The following is a 12,724-nucleotide window of genomic DNA, read 5'->3' as shown; positions in this document are numbered from 1 at the left end:
CATGCTGCAGCTGTACAAAACTTTGGTGCGGCAACATTTCAAGTGTCGCATACAGTTCTGATCACCGCATTATAGGAAGGATGTGGAAGCTTTGGAAAGAGTTCAGAAGAGATTTACCTAGGATTTTGTCTGGTATGGAGGGAAAGTCTTACAAGGAAAGGCTGAGAGACTTGAGGCTATTTTCATTACAGAGAAGAAGGTTCAGAGGCGACTTAATCGAGACATAAAAGATAAGTTGGACAGTGAGAGCCTTTTTCCTCGGATGGCGATGGCTCGCATGAGGGGGCATAGCTTTAAATTGAGGGGTGATAGATATAGGACAGATGTCAAAAGTTGGTTCTTTACTCAGTAGTAGGGGTGTGGAACGCACTATCTGCAACAGTAGTAGACTTGCCAACTTTAAGGGCTTTTAAATGGTTCCACAGGCCAGCGCAGCATCGAAGGCCGAAGGGTTTGTACTGCGCTGTAACATTCTATGTTTTGCCTCTGACAATATTAAGCACTTCTAGTTCAAACAGAACACAGATCAAAACAAAGTTCAAACATAATTATCCCAAATTCATGAAGTCAGTAATGTTAGTTTTTTTTAAATTAATAAGATTAGATTTGATTATGGAAATGCAGAAATATTACATCATTATAATTCCTTCAACTAGTCCCTGCTGACACTTACCATTCATATGAATAAATAATGTAAATCAAATTTCTCAACCTGTTACAATATTTCTTATCACTTTTACCTCATCCACCTGTCCAATTTAATGTTAAATGCTGGAATACTTTGTGCTTAAACCACTAATCCCTGAAGTGGAATTTCCAATCTTATAATTCTTAAATCCAAGGCATGTCATCAACTAGAAATGTCCATCTGATCTACTTCATTGCACTCTTTAAAAAGTTATTAACATTTTTATCAGATAACTCCATAATCTTACGCATGCCCTTAGGCAGCACCTTCCAAACCCATGATCATGGCCATTTAGAAGGACAAGAGCAGCAGCTACTTGGGGACATCACCAGCAAGATCTCCTCCAAGCCATTAACTCTCTTGACTTGGAAATAAATAGCCATTCCTCCAGTGTTGATGGGGTAGAATCCTAGAATTTCCTTTCTGCTCCAAATGGATGGCAACAGTTCAAGAAGGGAGCTCACCACCACCTTTGTAAAGGCAACCACGGATGAGCAATCAACGGTGGCCCAGACAGTGACACTTAGGTCCCATGAAGGAAGAAAATAAACCAATATTTTCATTGAAGACCAAGTCCAAAAACTAGGAAGACGTCCTTCACATTTATATTTTCTTATTTGAAGCTGACTCCCATTAAAGCTCTAATGAATTCTTTCTGAAGTTTCAATATTCATCATGCAGAATGAAGACTAATACTCAACGGCTTGTATTTTTAATTGATTTGCTTTGACCTTTCCCATTCTATAGATAACTCTTATTTTTTTGTATCTCTTTTTGTTTATGATTCTCGATATTCGCCTTCTTTACTTCTGTACAGGATTTGAAAAATGTGGTGCTGGAAAAACACAGTAAGCCAGGCAGCATCCGAGGAGCAGGAGAACCAACGTTTCAGGCATAAGCCCTTCTTCAGGATTGTACAGGATTGGTTAGAATTGTTGATGATGTTTGACAACTACATGACCTTGAATAAGTCCCGCAATGGGCAACTGACATTTCTCTACGTGCTGAGGACGGCACAATCAACTTGTTTTTTCTGTACTTGCTGTTTGTTACACTGTATAAGACGGAGCATTTTGTTCTGTGTTGCTGGGCTTCATCTCAGACCAGGGTCATGAACAGTGCCAGGAATGCACCTGAGCCTCTAGATCAGCCATCAATTGAGAGGTCGTTACCACTCAGTTTCTATTATTCAGTAGAGCTTTTCCGCAATCGGTATCCACTGTTGATACTGATTTTTTTTTGTAGAAAGGGCTAATTTTCAAAAAAAAGTTATTAACAAAAGATTGACAGATTCCTAGAACTTGTTGACTAAAAGACAAATAATTATCCTTTGATTTAGACAACACAAAAAAGAAGAGTTGGATCAGTGGAGGTGGTTTCTTAGTCAAGCCAGCTGCAATTTGCTGCTACTCTATAGCTCACCCTGCCTCAGCAGTGTAACTCCACTGTCATGGCATTGAGTTTCCGTAAGATAGGATCGTTGCAATTGCAAGATTGCACCACAGAAGTTGCTTACAGTGATCAATTCTGCTTCAAGAACATTTTTTAAAATCTGTTTCACTTGAACTTGCACAACAGTTCTTTTTTTATTCTCTCTCGGGATATGGGTGTTGCTGGCTGGCCAGCATATATTGCCTGTTGCTAGTTGCCCTCGAGAACGTTGTGCTGATCTGCCTTCTTGAATTCACAAATTTTCTAATTTACCGTTTTATTTTGCTAAGGTGCATGGACTCTCCAGAGTAGTACTTTAGATACTGTAGCATATCAACAACAATACCAATGTACATTTACATTAGTTATTATTTATTTATTGAACAAAATGGTTCACTAAGATCAATCTTTTAAAAAAAACCCAAAAACTTAGCATGAATCAATTTCCTTCAGCCAATGCTACTTTCTTTTGACCATCCTTTGCACATAACACAACCTTGAGATATTGCATGAATTGTGCCTTAATGGATTCTTCATAAAAGTCACATTTCAGAACTGACAAAAAAATGACTAAAAAGTGAAAAATTTTTGTAGAACTATCATTGCACCTGATACTATTTCTAAATTAACCAAATGGTCTATGAATATCTGATACAAATGCAATGCATCCATGTGATGCGAACTAATTGTCACGGATTTGGAATTTGCAGTATCAGTAACAATTTTTAAAAAATCATTTTAGATTGTTCTGCAGAAAACAATAATGACCTTCAAGCCATAATGAATGCAGCTCAAAACAATCAATGCCCATTGTTGAAGACAAACTGTCCCAAGTTTGCTTTTACTCCATTCTACTGCCATTTTTTAAAACATTTGCAGTTCTGCTCCAGTTTAGCCATGTATTAAAAATACATTAATTTTTAATGATGTTTTAGAATTCATAAAACCAAGACAGGTAGCAAATGGCTTTGCAAAACCCACTGGTATAAAAAACAGCAGTCATTAGTAAAGCTAAGCATGCAATTGGCTAATATTAGCACACACATCTTACCCTCCTAAAGGCCAACCTGAAGTTTAAGGTGTATCATATATGTTGCATAACAGCTTGCAACCAGATGCTTTACAAGATCATCAATGTTCAAAATAAATCTCTACACTTTGCTGGATCATCACAAAGCAAATGAAAAGATTGGTAGAGAAAAGGAAAACAAGAGTTTGTTTATTTTTGATTGCTTTGGATTTGAATACAGCAGGTTGGCTCATATTGTGGCACTGTAATCTGAGCCAGAAGATTATGGTCTGAAGCCTCAATTTGGATTCTCACATAATCTGATCTGACACTGTATGGCAGTATGAAGGAATATAAAGACCTCAGTCTTTTGAGGAAATGTTGAATATTGGCCTGGCTTGCTTCTTTGGATACATGACACTATTCAAAGAAGAACAGCAAATTCTCCTGTTTCTTGGCTAACATCCCAAAAGTATTAATCTTTCATTCATTGCAGGGCATCCTTGTGAAAAATCTGGAAGTTACATTTGCCTGTATAATAACATTGACTGTTATTCAAAAGAACTTCATTGGCTTTAAATGGCTTTGGGATATTGTGATCGCATGGTAGTGCATTTACATTCGTTCCTTCCAATACTGAAACTTGCATGCAAAACTGCTTTATTCCTTTAGATTTAACAAAAGCTCATTGAGATAACAGAGAACATTCATTAACAATGGAAAGGGGGCAGGGAATAGTAATTATGGCACTTCTGGGTTTTGACAGACTATGAAAGTGCAAATACAAGTGTTTTTCAGATTTTCAAAAAATGCCACTTTCACAGTTAGTGGTTGGATTCAGAAGAAAGCAAGGGAGTTCAATATTAGAAGTTTTTTGAAAAAAAATGGAAGACTACATACAACTGCTTCAGTAGCTGAGGAGTTGTGAATGGGGCTGAACATTGTGCAATCATCAGTGAATATCCCCACTTCTGAACTTATGATGGAGGGAAGATGTATGATGAAGCAGCTGAAGATCCATTACATGAACAATCTCTTGTGGGATTATATACGGAAATGAAAGATAAAGCAGATGATGTAGTTAAAGCTATCTACAGCTTCCAAAGCCCTATCCATTGACAAACATGTGGTACTGAAGTTGCAACTATATGAATACTGCCTTTAGATTGGGAAAATCCCATTGAGAAGCCACCTAGAGGCTTATCAGACATTACCAAGATGCGCAGGACAAAAACACCAATTTAATCATGATATTAAGGAAGCTGAATACTGTAATTGGAAAACAACATTAAGACAAGTGGACTTCCGGTTTAGTTATTTAAAATGCCATTTCTGGTAAGCTAATTAACCTGCAGTACCATATCTACATTAAGATTTGTGTACCAATATTCCTCTGTCCAGTCACAATGGCATAACTGAACTTGTTAAATAGTTTATTATATTTACATGATATTAATGCAACCTTCTAAACGGACCTGACTCTTTAGTGATAGAAGATGCCTAGCCACCTGGACGCACTATAACAACAGAAGCATTTTAAAAATCTTTATCGTACGTTCAACATAAACTATTATCAAATACACTCTGTCTGGCTCATACTTTCCTCTTTTCCTCTGATCTTCCCTTGCCAATACTTAACAACTCCCAAGTGCTTTAACATGTACGTGCTCACAAATCCAATATATATGTAAATGCATCTATACACACATACATATATATTCTCAAAACATGTTGTTTTCTTGGCTGTAAAATTGAGGGTGGGGGTGGTATGGTAGAAATTGGTTTTTACTCAGCAAGGGCACTACAGTACTTGGAAATGTCGTTGTAATGTAATATTCTGAGGTCAGGATTGACAGCTATTCTAAGGCACCATAAGATGCAGATTTAGTTACCAGCTGGGTACCCGTACTTCTCATAATACAGATGACATTTTCACACTGATGTTCACTTTGAATGGATACTGAACCAATGTACCGACAGATCAGTATGTGCTCAGTATCTTGAAATTCTTGAGAATGAAAGTAAATCTCTAAGAATTTTAATTTACTTTATTGTGGTTTACATGCAAGGTAATATTTTTCTTTCATATTATCATTGAATCTTAATAACACAATAAAGGAAAAGGTCATTTTGTTGCCTGGAAATACTTTCATACCTGTTTCATATTGTACACTTATGACAGAAGCTTCATCTTTATTAGTTTGGCTTGCCAGCTGCTCGATTAGTTCAGCTGCAAAATGCTGTACTCCTGCCATCATTCCAGTCTTAAACTTCTGCTTTGTGCCTTTCCATTGCTTAACCATTCTTTGATCTCCATAAATACTCATGTAATCTTCCAGCCTCATTTAATCTCTCCTGCAATAATATACAAACCTGTGCCTGTTTCCTTCATCCAGAGAAGGGAAATAACTGCCCTGTGATCTCTTCCAACAATGTGGATGAAAACATGAAATGTCCTGGTACTTAAAATAGAAAACGTACTAATGTTATTACAAATTAAACACAATAGCAAAGCCTCAATTTGTCAACGAGACACCAATATAGTTGCAATAGTATACTGCTGCAGACTATGTTAGTTGAATGTTTTTATTTACAGAAAAATATTGGAGAAATAATACCTAGTGAGTAAAAGTTCCAAAACACAGAAAAACGGTAGGGTTGGAACCAACCTGAAAGGAGTTGCAATAATTTTGAAGGGATAATGTTCATGTTAAATTGGTTGCATCCATTCTATTAGAGTCACACACTGACTGTGGCTGGGGACAAGTTCTGTGGGGAGCTCGTTCTCACCTACAACCCCACCAGCATCCACATTCAAAGGACCCAGTGCTGTCATTTCTGCCACCTCCAGGCTCATATTCCCCCTCCTCTCCTTTGTCAGCCTTCAGCAGAGACTGTTCCCTCTGGTCCACCATGGTCTATTCTCCCTTCACTCCCAGTACCAGTATGCAGTGTTGCTTGAGGGAGCTTACTGCCACCAATCGTCCATTATTATTGCTTTGTCTTGAGTCTATTTAGTGATTAGTAGGGGATAGCACACTACCTTAGACCAACTACAGAAGGAGGCACTGTTCTTCGATAACATGATGGATCATTGCAAAAAACTTGTGTTAAGTATATTACATTTGGTCAGGCATAATTGAGAGGATCTGGGGGTGAGGGGGAGGGTCTTCCACCCCCCAAGGAACCTTCACATGCAATCGCAGAAGGTATAAACCTTGCCCATTTACTTTCTCCCTCCTCACTATTCCAAGCCCCAGATAAGCACTTACCTGCACTTCACTCGAACTAGTCTACTGCATTCACTGCACACAATGTGGTCTCCTCTACATTAGGGAGATGAAACGCAGGCTGGGGGGACTGCTTTGCAGCACACATACATTCTATGCAGAAAAATGACCCTGAGCTTCCAGTTGACTGCCATTTCGACATGCCACCATGTTCCCTGGCTAACACATTTGTCTCATGCTTGCTGCAGTGCTCCAGCGAAGCACAGCACAAACTGGAAGAACAACACCTCACTTTTCTCTTGGGAGTCCTGGAGCCTTCAGGACTCAATATTGAGTTTAATAATTTTAGAGCCTAAGCATTTCCTTCATGTCCCTTACCCAACCCTACACAATGGGCTGCTACCACAACAATCGTCAGTTTCTAATACCCCCCATTAGCAACTATTCATTCTCCCATTCCTTTGTTTTCCCAACTGTTTTTTTTCTCTCTCTGGGCTCCATCTCCACCTTCAATTACTCTTTCTGTCTCCCCACCTCTTCCCCCCCCCCCCCCCGCCAAAAAAAACCCCTTCTTTAACATATATACCTAGCTACAATCAGCACTGCAGAAAAGTCACTGGATCCAAACTGTTAACTCTGCTTTCTCCCCACACATGCTGCAAACCTGCTGTATTTTCCCAACAATTTCTGTTTATGTTGTCTACGGGCAGCTGATGTATCTGTACCCGACTTCTCCGTGCCCCCCACCCAGATCCTCATAATTATGCCTGACCAAATGTAATTGTACTTATTGCAAGTTTTTTCAATGCTCCATCATGTTATTGAAGAACAGTGCCTCCTTCTGTAGGTGGTCTAAGGTAGTGTGCTCTTCCCTATTAATCACTAAATGGACCCAAGACAAAGCAATAATAATGGACGATTGGTGGCAGTAAGCTCCCTCAGCAACATTGCAAACTGGTAGAGGCTGCAAATAATGCAAGTTACCACAAGTGATCATCTGGGAAAATATCATGAAAGGAATTAAGAATGCAGGATGTAGGCTGAAGGTTAATCTCTACATATTTAACTTGACTGTTACACTATTTGGTATTCGACAAACATGCTTTTGAAACATTTACATATGTTCTTAGGTTGCATTTATGAACTAAAGAAGTAGGAGCAGGAATAAAGCCCATTAGCCTGTTTCACCAGTCAATAAGACCTGATGGAATACATTCCATTTTCCTGTCTGTACTATGTAACACTTGACTCCCCTAAACTTCAAATGTACAATATTTAACTCAGTCTTGAATATATTAAATGATTCAGCCTCTGTTTCTTTTTAAGGGAGAGAATTCCAAATACTATTGACACTCAAAAAATAAAATTACTCCTCATATGAAATAAGACAAAGAACTATAAATGCTGAAGGTCTGAAATGAAAATAGAAATTGCTGGAGAAATTCAGCAGGGCTGGCAGCATCAACTGAAAAAATACAGAGTTAGTATTTCAAATCCAGCAACCCTTCATCAGAACTGTGAATTTTGCTTTTCCTACACAGATGCTGTCAAATCTGCTGAGTGTTTCCAGCAATTTGTGTTTTCATTTCCATTTGCTCATTTCCATTTTAGATGGGTCACCCCTTGTTTTGAAACTGTTTCCACTAATTAACACACAATTACTGAAGGTATCCTAAATTTATAATGGTAAAGAAACAATACCACTCTTCCAAGTTGGATAACATATGAATATTAACTCTTGAACATGTGTTATGGTTGAAATCAGCTGTTGGATTCAACTTGGCTCTTTGACTGCTTTTACATTTCTTAAGCCACTAATTCTATTTTTCAATACAACAGGTTGATATTTGCAATAAAATTTGCAATTATTTACCTGATCTTAAATTCCACTAAAGATTAAATCAAATTATCCAGATGAAATGTGAAACCAAAGCCTCATCTTGCTATTTGTGGGAGCTTGCTTTCTCCAAAATGGCTACTGCAGTTCCTATATTACAACAGTGAGCACGCTAAAAAAAGTCCTACGTTGACTGTGACGCACTTTGGGACATCCTGTGATCATGGCAGGCACTATAAATGCAAATCTTTCTTTGAAGCATTTGTAAGGATTACACATTTGACAGCTTTCTGCTAAATATTTCACAGAAGGCAAAGAATACCATAAATGTTTTGACTTTTGTATATCTGTGGAATAGCACTAATTATCACACTGTTGCTTAGCTTCACGGCAAGCTGACCTTCCTTGCCCTATTTAATGCAACTAATCTCAATATAAGCAGCTGCAGAATCTTCCCCAGGGCCCTGCTTGACTGGCTTCCAATTGAAAATATACATTGCATAACAGCTCAAATTCAGCTCAGTCTCTCAATTGTCAAGTTAACTTATTTATTTTTCTTCCTTTGACACTGCGAACCTCTCACTGATAAACAGTGGATGCCTTCTGGCAGCTCATCCCAGTGACCATTCTTCAAATGTAGATGACTTAGTTGCAGAAACACCACTACTTAACATAATCCTATAGTCAGCTGACTTCCAAACATCTGCATTGCACTGGTGATCACCAAATAGCAATCAAGCATAGAAATGCAGCTAATATTCTGTTTTTGACTAGAAACTGAGCGCAACATCAGCATCCTTACAATTTCAGCCATGGAAGTCCATCCATCACTCATTTCACATTTAAAAAAAATCTTGCTGAGGTGGAATGTAGACTCAATTTCAATTACCCTCTGGTTGAATTCAATAGGTTATAAGTAGCTGAGTTTTTTTATACAAATCAGGTTGGCAGCTAAACATCTCAGAAAAACTTCAGATAGGAGACCTCTTTTAGTATCTATAAGGAGCATAAAAATGCATGCAGTTTTGGAGTTTAATCTCAAAGGTCTTATACTGTAATAGGTAAAGCAGGATTACAAAACATATTACATGAAGGCCTGCGGTGTGTCATCTCTTCTAAAGTAGGATAAGTACCTTATAGGGCTGCCACAAATTGTAGGGCAGCTGGGTGACAAGTACTGAAATGTTTTAAAGCCAATAACTACTGTTAGGTAGCAGACACCTCAACTATCATTTTGCATGTGGTTTTAAATTTTGAGATCACATCAAACATGCAGGGCAGTCTCACTTTAATGTATTGTAAATTAAATCAATAAACACAAAGCATTGCCCTTGAACCTTGGGGTTAATGCTCCTTGCTTCTAAAATATAAACAAATGTAGTGCTTGCTTCATCAGGGAAAGGAACCTAAATCAGATAACTGTCATCCATACATTTACATTTCAGTGTGGTTTAGTGTGACAAGGACATGGACACAACTTCAAAGCAACTAATCATCTAACCAATCAAGGTGACCTTCGACTATTCCAGCAAAGCATCAAGTACAAGAAAATGCCTGTTCTTATGCACATGCACACTCAGCAGTAAATTTAATACATGTAACTTTCTGAATACTATATTAAAACTTATAGAACATCACTGCAGGTTTTAGCTTCTTGTAATATATAATCCTGTGATGCATAATACATTGGATTTGACAGAAACATTTATACAACTAGGTTAATTTAAATAAAGACTTTAATGGTTACGTTAGTGCTGAATGATTCAAGCCAGGAATCATTGCAGGAGACAAACCAGATGTAATTTTTTTGAAAATAATCAAACCTAAAGTAATTTCACAAACCATTTAACATTATACAAAGTTTCCAGTTTTTAAATCTGAGTAATATTTTACTAATTTGCAAAAATTGCGTGTCAGGATAATTTTTTCCATGAAATACATGAAATCAAATAGTATTACAAATGCTTTGAACAGAAACCATGTAATCATCTGATATCACACCCTCAATTACTTTAATTACTAGAAATAAAGTATCTCCAATGTTAGTGCTATCTCCAGCCTAAAAGCTTTGTAAGAATATACCCTCTGTTATTACCTCACTAGTTATTGCACTTAGTTTTAAGCAGGGTTTGTTTTTATCTCCCAAAGGTTGCAGTAAAATAGCCGCACAATTAAGGATCAGGTAAAACTGGATCCCCATTCAGTGGCTCAGATAAGCCCTCTCTGTTGGGAGCATGTACAAGTAGCCAATTTAGTGCAACTTGCAAGCGTGTGGAGTTGACTGTCTCAAGGAACCAAATGGAAGAAGGAAAGAGGTCTTTGGTTGCAATTTGCCAAAACAAAGCAACTGACTGGCTAGTAGAATTGGTATTTCTAGTCTTTAAAGTAAAAATAAGATCTACAGTTTGTGTTTAGGCCACTGATGCATATTTCTAGTCCATTTCTATTATGTCTCTTCTTAAAAAGAGCTGAAGTATAAAATTGAAACTGCTGCAAAATAAATAATAACAACAAAGTATAAGGAGCAGGGATATTAGAATGAGGAATTTTAAAAAATTAAAAAGATGATTTGATATATCTGGTGGTGTGTTGCTGCTGCAATGAATGGGTGCTGCTAGACACCCAGGTGATCCAGAACGATCATGTCCTTAGCAAGTATCTGAAGTTCAAGTAACTTCAGATGCAATTTGAGGAGCTGGAGTTTGAACTGCAGACATTGCATCATATCAGGGAAAGGGAAAATTATTTTGATTATTTTCAAACAAAACTTACATCTGTTAGTTTGTCTCCTGCAATGCTTCTACCAGGACACTTTACTACATGAAGAGGTCCCACTCCTCAGATTAGATTATTCAAATCTGGACTGTGATCAGAGACAGGAGAAGTAGATATGGGAACCAAAGGAATGGAAGATCTTTCAAGCTGTTGGATGAGAGAAAGAACTGCAGCAAGGATGAGCAAACTGATCACAGCATCATGGCACAGGGAGACATTCAAGTGTGGAGAGGAAATAGGAATAACGTGCTGACATGGGACTGCATGATTGAATGGATGAATTCAGAATAGGACAGGAAAGGACAGGGTATACATTAAAAAAAACAATAGGATCAATGCAGGAAAAACAGCAAAAAGATTATGGTATGATATTATAGTCATTACAGCACAGTTATGAGATGATCAACACTAGGAGGGATATTGAGGAATGCTTAACTGCTCAAGAAAGAAAAGGGTTACTTTTCAGTTAATGTTAAATGGAAAAAGAACAAGAACAAAAACAAAAAATGTTCTTGGATTGAAAGGTTTTTTTTAAACCTCCATCCATATGGATTCTACAAAGGAAAGATGATAAAGAGAAGTTGACTATATCCACTCCCCTGCTCCCCACCTCCCCCACAAAATAGGTATACTGTTGGACAGAGAATAAATCAAGACCTAATGACGGCTAGCAGAGAAAAAGAACAGTACATTAATGATGGGGGGCCTTTATCTTTATGCACATTGAGAAAATCACAATTGACAGAGGTAGTTATGAGGAAGAACTCAGAGTGCTTTCAAGACAATTTCCCAGAACAGTATGTTCATGATCCAATCAGTGATCAGGCTATTTTGGATTTTGCTAATGTGTAAGGAGGCAGGCTTAATAAATGATCTGAGAGTAAGAAATCTTGTGGGAAACAGTGACCTTAATATAGTAAAATTTAGCATTTTGTTTGAGAGGGAGAAACTTGGGTCAGAAATAACTATGGTCAACTTAAATAAAGGAAAATATTTAAGAAAGTAGTTCATGACTCATAAAGACATATCCCAATGAGGAGGAAGGATTCTAGGACGGAGATAAACCAATTATGGATAAACAAGAAAAGAAAGCATAGCATCAAACTGAATGAATAAAAAACAACAAAATGCAGCAAAAGATTTGAGGCAAATCAGAGAATTGGGGCAATTTTAATAAACATGCCTGCGTTTGGCATGTACTCATTGGCTTTTTGAGAGGGCAGTTGACCTTGTTAAAACATACAAGATTCTTAGGAAACTTGGCAGGGTAAATGCTGAAGGGCTGTTTCCCCTGTGGGACATCCTCGGACCAGAGCGCATAATCTCACTCGAAAGGTTGGCCATTTAAGTCACTATGGGGAGGAATTTCTGCTCTCAGGCGGCAGTGAAACCGTGGAATTCTTTACTGCAAAGGCTGTCAATATTGGTCATTAAGTATATTTGAAACTGAGGTATGATGTGGAGGTGCCGGTGTTGGACTGGGTTGGACAAAGTTAAAAATCATTCAATAACCGGTTATGTCCAATAGGTTTATTTGGAAGCCTGATAAATAAGCCTGTTGGACTATAACCTGGTGCTGTGTGTGATTTTTAAGGAAGTTGAGATAGACAGAATTTTAATCAGTAAGAGAATCAAAGGTTAAGGGGGAAATAGGTGTTAAAATAGAGTTGAGGGTCATCAGATCAGCCATGATCTCATTCAATGGCATAGCAGACTATCAGCCAATTAGCTTACTTCTGCTTCTACATCTTATG

The sequence above is a fragment of the Hemiscyllium ocellatum genome, chromosome 17 (assembly GCF_020745735.1).
Source record: "Hemiscyllium ocellatum isolate sHemOce1 chromosome 17, sHemOce1.pat.X.cur, whole genome shotgun sequence".
NCBI lineage: Eukaryota > Metazoa > Chordata > Chondrichthyes > Orectolobiformes > Hemiscylliidae > Hemiscyllium > Hemiscyllium ocellatum.
The sequence above is the reverse complement of the archived record's forward strand: the minus strand, read 5'-3'. Positions refer to the sequence as shown.